The following is a 13,654-nucleotide window of genomic DNA, read 5'->3' as shown; positions in this document are numbered from 1 at the left end:
AGAAAATAGAGATGCGTTTTCCAATTTGCTGTATCATTCTTCCTGAATTTAATCAGAGACTTTCTCAGGGACTAACCTGGCAGTATTTGGAGTCCTTCACATGACTCCAGGCTCTGTGCTAGCGTGACACAGACCTTCTCTAGCCATCATGCTTCTCCTTATATCTCCAATACACACTCACAAAACAGGACAAAAAGGTAAACCGGAAAACCTTTAGTAACCACATAGTGCAGCCTGCCTCTTTTTTGAAATCCATAAATGCTTCCCTTCCACTAAGCCACCATCTGCCTACTTTTAACAGCTCAGGCCCTCAACCGAATGCTTATTAACTCCTATTTTATGTACATTTTTAAAAGTTTGGTTATGTGGTTTCCATGCACACAACATAAACTTTGGAGAGAAGAGAGAAGAGCCCTTACTTAAAGAGACTTTTTTTGGTTAATAATGAGAAATAAGAGCAAGCCTCAGGGCAAGGGGTAAGAACACAGTGGGTACTCAATGTTCATCAGAGAAATGAACAAATGAGCAGATAGAACAAACACACACAGAAACCCAAAAGGCACTGGGATGGACCCTCTGTTTAATATTTTAAAAAGGCCCAGAGTAAAAGTCTACAAGATAGCATAAATTCATAATAAAACCAGAGTCGATTCTCACAGCCATGATCCTGATATAACAGGAAGACACGGAAGCATGTTTGCTCACCTCTGTATAAGTGAACTTAGAGGGGGTATAATGTACTCTTCAGATCTGAATGGTGAAGAATTTAAAATTGGGAGCTAAATTTGTCCTCTTTCTACTTGCAGTGCATAACTTACCAGGGACTGACAGATACTAAGAAGATTTTGAGTTTATATAGGGACAAATGAATTTATACTTTAAAGAGGTATTTTTATTTCTTAACTCATGCTTAAAAAAACAGTTCTAAATTATAATATCATGTGACCATTTGAGGTGATGTAATAGTAGACCAATGACATGCAAATATATTCACCATCAAGTGGTTAGCAGAATTAGAAATTTGCACACAACTCAGATGCATATATAAAATTTATTTTCTAAAATTGATCCCCATGGATTTTCAGTTGTTAGTTACCAGGAAAAAAATTCAAACTTGCCAATGAAAAGGTATCTGTCTCTTCAAGTTTTAACAGCTTGTTTTAATTTAAAATAGTCTCTTTCAGAATGGCGCCCACTATTTCTGAGTCGTTTGTCCTCTACACTCTCCTTTCCCCAGCAGCATCTGTGTTGTGTGTGTGTGAGGAACTGAGATTTATGTTATTTTGGTGGTGCGGAGTGAAGCCCCCAGGTTATGTGTGGGTTCTTGTTCTTGCTCACCTCATCCTTTGTCCAATGTCTTGGACCTGCTTCTGACGAATTTGTGACTAATCCACTTTGTTGAGGATGAACTGCTTATAGACTTAGTTCCACTTTGGCTCTTGCTAGCCCTACAGATCCCCACGTCATGCTTATCCTCCCCATGCTCCTGACTTAGGCTCGTCACCCTGTAGCCACTGTGGTAGGGGCCCCTCATTCCTCAACACACCAGCCCTGTAGCTGGCACTCTCACAGCTTCCATCAAATACCCTATGCAGAGTGTGTCACACTGTGGTTTGCCAAAGAGAGTTTACTCCCATTGGCCTGGGAATTATCTAGAGCCGTTTCTTTCACTTTCTAAAGTGATTTGCTCATAAAGATAAATTGTAAGGTCACCCTATCTGAGCTATGTTTGGAAGCTTCTGGGTCTTGTGAATAGAAGTTGAAGAAATGTAGACCTTTTATTTCTCCACAATGACTTTCAAGAAAAAGATCTCAGTACTTGGAAATTCCATTTTATTAGTCAGAAGTTAATCAGCCATGCTTTATTTCCCTTCATATTCCTGTCAAAACAATCCTAAATCCTTCCAAGACAGATGTGGATGCTTCTGATTTATTAGAGCAAAGGTTATTTTACAGAGTTAAGCAAAGAAAACTGAAAAGATGAATATTTGCCAATTCAATCTCACTCTAAGTTAAAAAAAGGACCAGGATGTAATGAATTCCTTTGTTAAAGGTATATATTCATATGCACTGAAAAGTGATTGAAAGGACATTCACCATATAACACAAAATACTTATTACTCCATAGGTACATTTGTGCATTATTTGTCTTTTCTTTTTTCCTCTTTGCCATTTCTACATTCTCTATAATGAACATGTATTATCCTCATAATAGGAATGAAGTAAAATTACTTTTAAAAATTTGATGTCATTTGCTACAGCTCTTCCCCTGAAGCAAACATTCTCTAAATGATCGGAATGTAGACACAGTGCTTCATCTCTTTTAGAGTCTGAGTCACTCTTCATGGTTTATTATGAGTCTTTTTAAAATATCTTTTTAATTGCTAGTTTTATATTGGGTAAAAAGGATGATGTTATTCACATTCATTCGGATTAACCACCCTTTCATTCTTGTCTCTGTTCTATAATGGTAGCTTCTATGCCACAGTTATTTTTAATCCAGCCCTACATTCTTGTTCCTCAACATACGCACATACCCACAAATGATTTTGAATGTAGTAGTTTTGGGGAAAGCACCTTATTTTCTATTTTTAAGATGAAATCCAGGACACACTGCATCCTTTTGCGCTGACTGAATTTTTCTTTCAGTGCTATTCTCCTTTATGAAATTCCAATCAAATTCTCTTCCTGAAAACTAGTGGTTATAGAATTCTTTGCCTTGACCTTTATATGAGGTTTTACTTAACTTAACTGATGGCCAAAATAAAACATCTTGCAAGTTTTGCTTGCAAGATGAACCCTTGTAAGGTAGAGTATTATGGGACAGATGTTTCCACATGTGCATGCACTTGGGTTAGGAAAGATCATTGCAGTATACAATTACCTCTGCCTGAGCCTACCCTCTACTTACTCTTGGGACCATGTCCACCTGGGCCATAGAAGCCACCAAAGACCACATCATAGGTAAGGGTGTGGGGCATGGGGGAGAAGATAAGAAGATTGTGGGGCCTACTGACATTTTGATAAGATGAGGTTCAGTCTGTGGACACTGTGATACCCAGGCTCAGGGCTCAAGATTTGTTGTTGTTGTTGTTGTTGCTGCTGTTGTTACATAAGCTCCCTGCCCAGTGTGGAGGTCAGCATGGGGCTTGAACTCAGCACCCTGAGATCAAGATCTGAGCTGAGATCAAGAATTGGTCACTTAGCCAACTGGGCCATCCAGATGCCATGGGTTCAAGTTTTTTAAAGCACTACACCTAATATTATTAGATAAACTACTCTGAATTGGCCAGGGAAGCCACCTATTGGTACTATTGTCTGTGTGTACTGGTCAGACTTTTTTTTTTGATTCCAAGTCACAGATACTTACCTTGCACTAGCCTGAGGAAAGAAGAGAATGAATCAGCTCATTATATTCATAGAATGGTTAATTACCAGATGAGAAGGAAGATAAGGGTGCAGCTACACCTTAGGAATAACTGGAATAAAAAATGCTAATGCAACCAGGTCTTGTTTAATTTCTCCTCTCTCCTCCTCTTTGTGTGTTTGCTTCATCTTGTCATTGAAAACTATGGAAAACATGGTTGCTGCAGTTCTGGTATTTGTATCATATCTTTATCCTACAAAAAAGGAAAAAGGTTGGTTTTAAGATATTTTCAGTTCTGCATTCAAAATTTCAGGTTAGATGTGCATTCTTGGGCCAGGTATCTATTTGGGGTCATCCAAAGAGTCAAGGTTAGGTGGAAATATGTCAACTCTCCAGCAACCATGGGATAAGATAGTTATACCCAGGAGAAAGGAGTGCTGAACTCAAAATCCTATAGGTATCTACTATATTCCATTCTATCCTAAAGATATCTATCTGCTATATCCTATAGATTGCTACTTCATGGAGAATGAATTCCATGTTCCAAACACCCAATTTTATAGCAAAAGTTTAGAATATACACATTAATATATTAAGGATTTCCTGCATTGGCTGTTATTTTGACTTTAAACTTTCACCACCCCACCTAACCGGCACTTAACACAATGCACTTTAAAAAATTGATCTATTGTATAATGGACAGAAAACATAAATCTCTGTTGACATTAAATATATTTTTACAATGTTTTGAAAAAGTTCTGAGTAGATTTGAATATTGTATTACTGTTTTTGCTAGACACTGATCTTTTACTACTGTTTATCTTATTTCATTTTTAAATACAATTACATTTTAATTGTTATTAGTCACACTGTATTTTCTTTATTTTAACTTAACTAAGTTTTGATGTGTTAACCATTAATTGGCAGAAGAAATATATGTTTCTTTAGTAAGATGCTAGATCCCCAATCAGATTGTTCTAGGTTCAATCAAATGGAAGAATTAACATATTATTTATTTATTGCAAGGAATTTAGCTTTCTTTTATAGAAAATGGTAGGAAGAAGGGCACAAGTCATGATCCTGGAGTCCTAGAATAGAGCCCTGTATCCAGCTCCCTGCTTAGTGGGGAGCTTGCTTCTCTCTCTCCCACTGCCCCTCCCCACTGCTGGTGCTCTTTCACTCTCTCACTCAGCCAAATGAATAAATAAAATCTTAAAAAAAAAACACATTAAATTAAAAAAAGAAAGTGGTAGGAAGAATATTTTGAAATTAAAATGTATGAATGACTCGTCAGATTTTTTTAAACACTTGGAAAAATACTGAGATACTCAAGCAGGAGCCAGAAGCATTAAATCAGCTTTTTAAAAAAATGACCTAAAAATATCTTTATTTTTAAATAGCTCTTTTTTTGAATAGCATTTGTTTAAAAATATATATTTGTTATTAAACCACTGCTATGTTGCAGGCACTCTACTAAGTCTGGGATTTGACAGTGAGGTCAAGATTACTTATCAGATCAGAGTGGTGAAGGCTGACCAGGCAAATACCATGCACTGTGTTACATGGCAGGATTAGGGTAAACAGGATGTCCTGGGAACATCCAAGAGGAGTACTTAGGCCTACTAAAAGGGGCACATTAGTTAGTTGTCAAGTGAAAGCGTTACTAGCCCTTCCACAGGAGTGTTTGGTAATAGGTGAGGCCATTTTTGATTGCATAATTACCAGTCCCTAGTGATGTCAAGTATGTGATTACAAGTATTGTGACTTTTAGTTCTAGGGAGGATCACATTATCTTAATAGCATTTTACCATCTGTCCAGATAATACTTAAGTTATGTATCCATAAATCTATAGCCAGATGGATGGAGACAACAGAGCTAATATATATCTAAAGCCAACACATTCAGGTTGGCTAATTTACATATGGTCATTCATAGGAAGGGTATAAACAGGAAAACTAATAGATCATCACAGAAAAGGAATTCTCTATTTATTGTTGTATAATATTTCTGAGCTTTCAGAGCTTAGTGGCACCTGTTATCATTGTAGAGGTACATACCCACAAAGCAACCAAAATTTCATTGAAGGCAGTTTCCTATTGGTTAACATATTGTGGCCTATCTAGACCTTAAAAGAAGTATATATATTATGTGATTTATTAGAGAAATCTAGTCTGGATAGATTGTATGTTTTTTTTAATTGTTATATATGTTAAACAATCCTTTTTTTTTTTTTTAAAGATTTACTGACTTATATGAGAGAGAGAGAGCAAGGGGAGGGACAGAGGGAGAGAGAGAAAGAGAATCTCAAGCAACTCCTCACTAAGCATGGAGACTGATGTGACGCTCGATTTTGTGACCCTGAGATCATGAGCTGAAATCAAGAGTCAGTTGCTTAACTAAGTCACTCAGGCTCCCCTGTCTGTTAAATAACCTTATAATAAATATAAATACTTTGGAAAAGCTGCTTGTGATTTTTTACACTTACATTGAAATGAGTGCAGTGAATGTAACAAGATTCATTCTAGATCTTATGACCCTATCCATGCCCTTCTACCTCTGACATCTGAGTAATTCAAGGCATGTCGAACATCCTGCTAGACATCAAGGTGCAAATAAGAAATCTCCTTCCACACCAAAATCATCTGGGCATGATACTGTTTGATGGATAACTCTTTTATTCTTTGACACCTTTCTCTGTTTCTTCTTTGGACATTGTTTATTTAGACTTTCTGTCTCTACCGAGGACAATTTTGGGTGAATTGCTTTTCATAGAAAGTTATGTGTGTTACCTAGCTTTCCAAATATATTTGCATAGAGTTATGGAAAGTAGTCTTTAATGCTTTGAAATTTTTTTTTCTATTTTGGTTATTCCTGTTCTTAACCTTATTAAGATATAACTCACTCTACATATCATCATTTAAAGGTATATAATTAAATGGCTTTCGGTATATTGACCAAGTTGTATGCCTATCAACACAGTTGATTTTAGAACATTTTAATTAACAACAGAAGAAATCCTTTTCCTTTTAGTTGTTACTCCTAAATCCCCTCAACCCTCAAGCTCTAAGAACCACTGACCCAGTTTCTGTCTCCGTGAATTTGCCTATTCTGGACATTTCACATGAATGGAATATAATAATATTATGGTCCTATGTGACTGGCTTCTTTCACTTGGCATAATGTTTTCAAGTTTCACCCATACTGTAGCAAGTATCAGTACTTTATTTCTTGTTTATTGCCTAATGATATTCCACAGTGTGAATATTATATCCCTCGACTCTGTTTATATCTCTCCTGCTCCTTTTCTTGATTTTTTTAGATGTATCTATTTTGCTTTCTTATTCAGTTATTCTGTTTTCTATCTTATTTAATTCTGCATTTAGCTGCTCTTCTATCTTGAATTGCTGTATTGTTCTGGATTCTTTTGGCTTGCTTGTTCTTTTAGATGTTATACTTATTTTCATTGTTTCATTTTTACTGATATAAGTACTTAAAGCTTAGAATTTTTTTCTGGGTACTACTATAGCTATATTCTATGGATTCCTGTAAGTGATATTTCAATTTATTGGTATTTTTTAGAAATTCAACAATTTAAGTTTATATTTATTTTTGATCTTTGACGTATTTAAGTATGTTCAGATTGAAGAAGGATATCTTTAAAAGCGTGTTAATAAGTTTTCAGTTTTATTGAATTGTCATATCTTTCAAACATATTAAAAATATTTTTCTTAATTTTTATAAAAGTTCCATGTGCCCTTCAAATTGTATTTAGGCAGGTCACCAAATACTGGCTTCACACTTCATGTGCAGTATGTTCACCTATTTATCCAGAGATGATGACCCAATTCTAACCACTCACTGGTCAAAATTTCAAGGTCTCCACATGTTAAGCTATTGTCTCTCTCTACTAAGTCTAGTGGTAGCTCTACTTGATTCAAAAAACCATAAAGGAAAAGAAAAAAATTTTCTGCTCTGAATACACAATGATGGGATGGGGACAGGATAACTGTAATAAGCACTCTTGCTCAGAAAAAGGAAGGATGGAAGTGACAGGGCTGTCATTTGTCCACATTCATTCTGAAGTCCTGTCAGGTACACATTGTTAGTGAGCCCTACACTGGTGTCAGGAATGTTCTTGGTTGGACCCCAATTCTGTTTTCTGGAAGTAGCTTCCCTTTCCCATTGTTCTCTGTGGTCCTTGGCTGTGCCTTGTGTGTGATCTTTTCTATTCTTCTCCTTGGCCGCATATGCAATGGATGTTGTTGACTATGCCCTCCTATGAACTGTTTGGCTCTCTCAGTTCATTTCCTGTTTCCAAAAGTTTGGGGGCCAAAGAATATATTTATTTGGAAGATTTATTTATTTATTTTAGATGGAGAGACAGCATGAAGGGGGAGGAGCAGAAGGAGAGAGCAGAATGTCAAGCAGACCCCCCACTTAGTGCAGAGCTTGACACAGGGCTCGGTGCTACAACCCATGAGATCATGACCTAAGCCAAACCAAGAGTTGCATGCTTAACTGACAGAGCCACCTGGCATTCCCCAAAGAATGTTTTAAATATTGAACAGTTAAAGGATGGAATTTATTTATTTATTTATTTATTTATTTATTCATTCATTCATTCATTTAAAAGATTTTATTTATTTATTCATGAGAGAGACAGAGAGTGAGGCAGAGACACAGGCAGAGGGAGAAGCAGGTTCCTGATGTGGAATTGGTCCGCATGAGGAACATGATGCGGGACTTGATCCTAGGACCCCAGGGTCATGACCTGAGCCAAAGGCAGATGCTCAACCACTGAGCCACCCAGGTGTCCCAGTTAAAGGATTTTAAATGCAGACTCCTGGCTTATTTGGAAGAATGGTTTTTAAGAACTTTGTAAGTTTATTTGTTTGAATCCAGTTAGTTCCAACTGATAACTTCACTTTCAATTCATCGTAGACAAAATTCTGCTAGATTTCTTTATTTTTTTCTCCTTTAATAAATACCTTGAATATCACTTTGAGACTGCTATAGTTACAGAAATCAGAAACCCTGGGAATTTCTGTTTGACTATCTCCTTAGGCAGACATTTGCTTGAATGCTACTTAATGCATTGGGAGCATCTAACAATGGGATGAACTTTCCTGCAAGGCTCAGCTTTTTTTTTTTTTAAGATTGTATTTGTTTATGAGAGACACACAGAGAGGGGCAGAGACATGGACAGAGGGGCGGGGACCCCGATGTGGGACTCGATCCTGGGATCCCAGGATCATGACCTGAGCCAAAGGCAGATGCTTAACCACTGAGCCACCCAGGTACCCTTAGGCTCAGCTTTGATAGAACTTTGTCTGAAAAGATTTTCTTGAGTTTTCTCTCTTACTGTTTGAGAACTAAAAGTTGCTGGCTCTTCTAACATTTCAGGCCCCAAATTTTGGGACTCTCTCATTTCCCTTGCACATGATGTGATCTGGGGATTAGAACTTCTGACTTTGCCAAAAATTTAGTTTGCTTTTGATTTTTCCATTTCCTTTGTTGCATTTTGAAGGATTTCTAGGAAGGCATGGGGAAAATGCTCATTTGTATAACTATGTTCATAATGGAAGAATACTTAAACTTTAGATTCTATTTGTGAAGAAAGGCTTGTTCATTTGTTTCAAATGTGAATGAAATGAATTACTTTGAAACCGGAAAACCTTGTAATATCTAGTCAATATGCATTGCTCATGAGTTCACAGAAGTGTACATTAAAATGGGCCTTTAGGCTCATGTAATAAAGTGTTTTGATGTTATTCTAGAATGGTTAATTGAAATTATTTAAACCAATTATTTAAATATTATGACTCTAGGAAAGGAGCTTATACATGTAATCAGGTGTTTGCTTTTTGTTTTGCAGAGAGGCAAACTGGTCTTCATGCCATTCATGTAAGATATATGGTCAAGGTTTTCTTTGGACTACTGTAATTACTAATGTAGAATACACTTAAAAAACTCTTTCGTCTTACTCTTCCATGTCCCAGAGTGTCTTTGGCCAGTTGATATAAGTTGATTCTGGAGGGGAGGATCAAAGAAACCCTGAGAAACATTGTAAGATTTTAAGATCACTGAGGTCCAATTGTAGAAACATGGAGTAACAGAACGTCCTGATCCTGGTTTGACCAGCACAGTCCTGGTTTTCACCACTCCCAGGGTACTTAGTACCTCATTTCCCTCTGAAAGTGTTCCAGGTAGAGTAATCAATTATAGTGTCACTCTGTCTAATACATGTTCCTTCAGCTGTTTTCAAAATCATGTGTTTGGCAGTTACTCAGACTGACAATATATATTTAACATTTAAACTGTTTAGACACAGGCTCCCACTATAATATTTTTTGTTTCCTCCCAATATTCTCTGTAGGGCCTCCTATTTCTGAAGATTTTCTATGATGAAAATCCATAATAATGATGGGTCTTATTTACATGCCCCTCAATATATGTCCAGTGAAGAAGATGACTTCACTTAACTTTTGTCAAATGATTTTCTTTTGAGGCTTCAAATTCTGTGGTTTCAGGTTATAGATGCACAAATCATGTATGGCATGAGACATTGAAAATGAAAGTCCCTCTTCATATGTTTGAAATGTCACCATTTCTCCCAAGGACATAGGATTTTCTTTATGACTCTGCAAATATGTCTAAAAGTCTTCATTTGTCAGTTTGATGAATGTGCCACTAAATAACATTAGCTTGGCATGTAAATCATTTTCCCGTGAAATCTTTAAAGAGCATTGTCAAGTGTTTCTTTGCAGTTTTTGATTCTATTCGTTTTATGCTTCTGAGATGTCAGGAAATATAGCTGACTCTCTGGGGTAATTTTCTTTTAAAGTTCTAGATAGCAGATGTTTATAAAACCTAATAGAAAAGTTATCTTTCTCTTCTCATGTGGGTTAGATTTATATTAGAAAATACAATAACTGACAGAGTAGTGAACTACTTTGATAATTCTAAAATTTAAAATTAATATATTCTTCCATCTGGAGTCTTAACTCAACATTTTCAACATCTTTGAAATCTGCAAAGAAAATGTGTCTCTTGTCAAGTAACTAGAAGCTAGAAGGGCTGGGATTTTCATTGTTCTCATGTCAGATATTGCTCTGATTCACACCCCCATTGTAATCAGTGTAATGCATATGTATGTTGAGAGCTTTCCCATTCAGCAAGTAGATTTATAATTCCTCTGGAGACAAGTTTTTGTTGCAAAGGACTAGCATCTCTATATGCATAATCATTCCTTCTTCATATGTGCTTTTGCAGAGTGAGCCTAGGATGCTCTTTATTTTTATGGACACAGTTGAAAGCCTCTGCTTTCAACATTTACATTAAGGTGACAGTAACACAATGTAAGAACATTCAATCAATCAATCATTTAAGATTCAATGAGCATTTATGTGTTAGACTAAGCTAGGCATTGAGATCACAAAGATGAATAAAGAATAATTCCTGTATCTAATATACTCCTAGTGTAAGGAGAAGGCAAATTCATTAATGCATAATTATAAAGAAAAAATGTGAAAAGTGGAGCAGCGAATAGGTTTTATTGCAAACCCCTACTTCATTTCTCTCACATAAATGTGGGACCACAGAAAGTGAGGGTAAACTTTAGTGTAACTTGAGTGTCACTTGGTCCACTAGAGAACACCTTGGTCCCCTTTCCTGCAAGGAGAATCCTATGGCCTATCCCACCCTGTCCTCCACTGGGAGTTGGACCACTGTGGGCAACCAAGGGAAGCAGGTCCTTGCCTGAGGCTGCTCTGGACTCGAGTTTGTTTAGTTCTGCAACTCACTTGAGGATTCATATGTGTTTTCTCAAGGGGGGGCTTGCAGATCCAATTTGTTGTGAAATCATCCAACTCTTATGATAGGAAACCCAAGCTCCCAAAGGACTCCAGAAACAGATTCAGAAAGTTCTTTCGACAAGGCATTACTTGGAACTACATTAGGCCTAAAAAGATAGGAAGAGCAGTATCTTGAGAGTTCAGGTGGTTGTAGAGTTGGTGGCAGGAAGTTTTATACCAGCTGTATATATCAAGCATTTGTCTAGAATGGGACCTGCTCATGCTATCTTTGACCTACTAGATTCTATTGACTTCAGTCCCCTCTGAAGCAGTCTAACTGGCATTTTTGACAATAGGGTCATAGTTCCTAACTCCTTTTTATACAGTTGGCAACTCTGATCCTGTCCAGTCAGTCTTTCCCCATTCCCAATTCTATTCATATTCATAGTATCTCTCCCACAACAGGGTAGAGAATGCAAGTTTCCTCTGTTGTAATTGAGGATTTCTTACATAAAGATTTCTTACATAAAGAAATAGTCACAGCACTCAGCTCTGGCCTTGATAGATGAAGATCCTAAGCAGAAGCAAGGCTGCTTGTCAAGGAAGATTCTGGTATTGATGGCAGAGAGTCCTGTGGACCCTTCTCCCAGCAAGAAGGTCAGCCAGTACCTGCATGCTTGGCATGGAAGACACAGTTCTTTGTTCAGTCAGCAGCACGGAATACCTGTATTCAAGCAGCTTTGACCTTGAACTGACTGCTGACCAGCTACTGTCAAATTTATGTCTGGACAAATTAGTATCTGCAGAAGCCAGTCAGTAGACTAGACCAGTGCTGGTCAACAATGACCATATTACTAATCCAAGGTGATAAGACTAATTGTAAAGACAGTGTAATAAGTTTTTGGTACCACTAAATTTACTTGGTTTAAAGGACTCTGAGGTTGTTTTTACTTATCTTTGGTGTTAGAGGTCTTCCTATTAAAGGCAGTAGATGATTATTTTATTTTTAGTGTTTCTGTCAAAACAAAGTTGTCGATTTTACGTTGGTTCCACAAATCTGGGGGGAATGTTTTGCTGCTTCGTGAAAGAGGTTTGAGAACCACTGATCTAAGAGTCTGGTATACACCTACTCCCTGGAGCTTTCTTAATCTTGATGGTTTTGATATTTTGAGCCAGATCTGTCTTTGTTATTGGGGGGAGGATTATTCTGTACGTGGTGGGATGTTTAGCAGCATCACTGGCCTCTATCCACTGGATACCAGTAACAACCCACCCCACCCTGATGCAACAACTAAAAATATCTTGAGACATTGACCAATGTCTCAAGATGGGTTAGGGTGGGCTGGGTTGGGGGCTGTGCTCAAAGAGTTTGAAAGTTACTGCTCCAGAGACATTGTAAATTTTATGTATTTTATTTTAATATTTTCTCATAATGGATTTCTATTGCAATAAATGACAGATTATTGCCAGTTGTATGGTGACCATTAATAAATTCAGGTAGCAAGGAGAACAAGGCTATATAAAATATATGTATATATATATGTATAGAATATAAAATATATATATTTTTTACTTTATTATATAATACCTTGATATATGTCTCATAAAGATGCTGTAGGGTTTAATTGACATTAAAAAATATTGAAGAGGGATGTCTGGGTGGCTCAGCGGTTGAGCGTCTGCCTTCAGCCCAGAGCGTGATCCTGGAGAAACGGGATTGAGTCCCGCATCAGGCTCCCTGTATGGAGCCTGCTTCTCCCTCTGCCTGTGTCTCTGCCTCTCTCTCTCTCTCTGTGTCTCTTATGGATAAACAAATAAAATCTTAAAAAAAATATTGAAGAACACCCAACTAAGTATACAGTAGATAGACACAATATTATTGCACTTAATATTTTGCATTTACATGTCACTTTTCACTTGAGACTCTCAATCCATTGATTCATTTGTTTCTTCACTGTATAATTCTCAGTTCATCTCAGGGAAACTGAGGTACAAGCCAATGTTCACCTGACATAATAGAATCAAGGAATTAATTAACTCTCTCATTTTCTTTATAATACCCTAATCACTTTTACTATATTTTTATACATATTAAACATGAATTTAGTATGTAATAAATATTTATTTTTACATTTTACATTATATTTTATATATCTTATAATTTTTAAACATGTATACTTCTCTTTGCTAGGCTGGCAACCTCTTAGAAGTAGGGGGCAACCTCATAGATGTAGGGGCAGGTATCTCTCAGAACCTGCAGACCGTGGGCACATTTGTGGGCAACTGGCAGGCATTAGGAGATGCCAGTTGTATTAGTTCAGTTCTCCACAGAAGGTCTTTCATTATAGATTCATGTTTTCAGTGCTGGACTTTTAGTACTGATATTGCTATAAGTAAAGGAATGTCTCTCCATCTTTTGTAATAATCTAGTTATAATACAACTTAAAATAGTACATTCTGACTTTCATGGACACTAATTATCTTTGCCTTCAT

The 13,654-nt window shown here is 36.8% G+C and overlaps 1 protein-coding gene across 8 annotated transcripts in view; it reads left to right on the top strand.

Moving 5' to 3' along the window:
* C1H9orf135 (chromosome 1 C9orf135 homolog) overlaps positions 1-13,654 on the top strand; it is a 141,275-nt gene that overhangs the window by 49,728 nt on the left and 77,893 nt on the right. For 2 of the 8 annotated variants that reach the window (XM_038527130.1, XM_038527125.1), the window contains exon 3: positions 807-886. The exons of the other annotated variants lie outside the window; for them this stretch is intronic. The gene's annotated coding sequence lies outside the window, so the exon portion shown is untranslated. The remainder of the gene's footprint in view (positions 1-806; positions 887-13,654) is intronic. 8 annotated transcript variants of the gene reach the window in all.

The sequence above is a fragment of the Canis lupus genome, chromosome 1, assembly GCF_011100685.1.
Source record: "Canis lupus familiaris isolate Mischka breed German Shepherd chromosome 1, alternate assembly UU_Cfam_GSD_1.0, whole genome shotgun sequence".
Taxonomy (NCBI): Eukaryota; Metazoa; Chordata; class Mammalia; order Carnivora; family Canidae; genus Canis; species Canis lupus.
Note: the sequence above shows the minus strand (reverse complement) of the source record. Positions and strands in the feature narration are given on the sequence as shown.